This window comes from Mus caroli, chromosome 15 (genome assembly GCF_900094665.2).
Source record: "Mus caroli chromosome 15, CAROLI_EIJ_v1.1, whole genome shotgun sequence".
NCBI classification, from domain to species: Eukaryota; Metazoa; Chordata; class Mammalia; order Rodentia; family Muridae; genus Mus; species Mus caroli.
Genome location: NC_034584.1, coordinates 41,710,987 through 41,713,019, shown reverse-complemented (window position 1 = coordinate 41,713,019; position 2,033 = coordinate 41,710,987).

Genomic DNA, 2,033 nt, shown 5'->3' with positions numbered 1-2,033 from the left:
AAGGTACCTTCTCCCAAACTGACCATATAATTGGTCACAAAACAGGCCTCAACAAATACAAAAGTATTGAAATTATCCCATGCATCCTATCAGCTCACCATGGACTAAGGCTGGTCTTCAATAACAACATACATAATAGAAAGTCAACATTCAGTTGGAAACTGAACAACACTCTACTCAATGATACCTTGGTCAAGGAAGAAATACAAAAAGAAATTAAATACTTTTTAGAGTTTAATGAAAATGAAGCCATAACATCCCTAAACTTATGGGACACAATGAAAGCAGTCCTAAGAGCAAAACTCATAGCTCTGAGTGCCCCCCAAAAGAAACTGGAGAGAGCATACACTAGCACTTGAACAGTACAACTAAAAGCTCTAGAACAAAAAGAAGCAAATACACCAAGAGGAGTAGAAGGCAGGAAATAATCAAACTCAGGGCTGAAGTCAACCAAGTAGAAACAAAAAGAGCTATACATAGAACCAACCAAACAAGGAGCGGGTTCTTTGATAAAACCAACAAAATAGATAAATCCTGCACCAAACTAACCAGAGGGCACAGGGACAGTATCCAAATCAACAAAATCAGAAATGAAAAGAAAGACATAATAACAGAAACTGAGAAAATACAAAAAAAATCAGATCCTACTACAAAGCCTATACATAAGAAAACTGGAAAATCTGAATTGAAATGGACTATTTTCTAGAAAGATACCATGCAACAAAGTTAAATTAGGATCAGATAAATGATCTAAACAGTTGCAAAACCCCTAAAGAAATAGAAAATGTCCTTTTAGTTTCCCAACCAAAAAGAGCCCAGGGTCAGATGGGTTTATTTCAGAGTTCTATCAGACCTTCAAAGAAGATCAATTACCTATACTCTTCCAATTATTCCACAAAATAGAAACAGAAGGAGCACAACCCAATTCATTCTATGAAGCTACAATTACTCTGATACCTAAACCAGACAAAGACCCAACAAAGAAAGAGAACTTCTGACCAATTTCTCTTATGAATATTGATGCAAAATACTCAATGAAATTCTCACTAACCGAATCCAAGAACACATCAAAACGATCATCCATCATGATCAAGTAGGCTTCATCCCAGGGATGCAGGGATGGATCAATATACAGAAATCCATCAAAGTAACCCACTATATAAACAAACTCAAAGAAGAAACCACATGATAATCTCATTTGACAACATTTGAAAAACATTTGACAAAATCCAACACCCCTTCATGATAAAAGTCTTGGAAAAACCAGGAATTCAAGGCCCATACCTAAACATAGTAAAGGCAACATAAAGCAAACCAGTAGCCAACATCAAACTTAATGGAGAGAAAATTGAAGCACTCCCACTAAAATCAGGTACTAGACAAAACTTTCCAATCTGTCCTTACCTGTTCAATATAGTACTTGAAGTCCTAGCCAACAATTAGACAACAAAGTGAGGACAAGGGATACAAATTGGATAGGAAGAAGTCAAAATATCACTATTTGCAGATGATATGACAGTATACTTAAGTGATCCTAAAAATTCACCAGAGAACTCCTAAAACTGATAAACAACTTCAGCAAAGTTCCTGGATATAAGTTAACTCAAACAAATCAGTGGTCCTCCTCTATTGAAAGGATAAACAGGCTGCAAAAGAAATTAGGGAAACACCTTACACAATAGTCACAAATAGTATAAAATATCTTGGTGTGACTCTAACTAACCAAATGAAAGATCCGTATGCTAAGAGCTTCAAGTCTTTGAAGAAAGAAATTGAAGAAGATATCAGAAAAATGGAAAGATCTCTCATGCTTATGGATTGGCAGGATTAATGTAGTAAAAATGGCCATCTGCCTAAAGCAATCTACAGATTCAATGCAATTCCCATCAAAATTCAAACTCAATTCTTCATAGAGTTATAAAGAACAATTTCCAAAGTCTTCTGGAATTACAAAACAACAAAACCAAAAAACCAAAAAAACCCAGGATAGTGAAACTATTCTCAGTAATATAAGAACATCTGGAGGAATCACC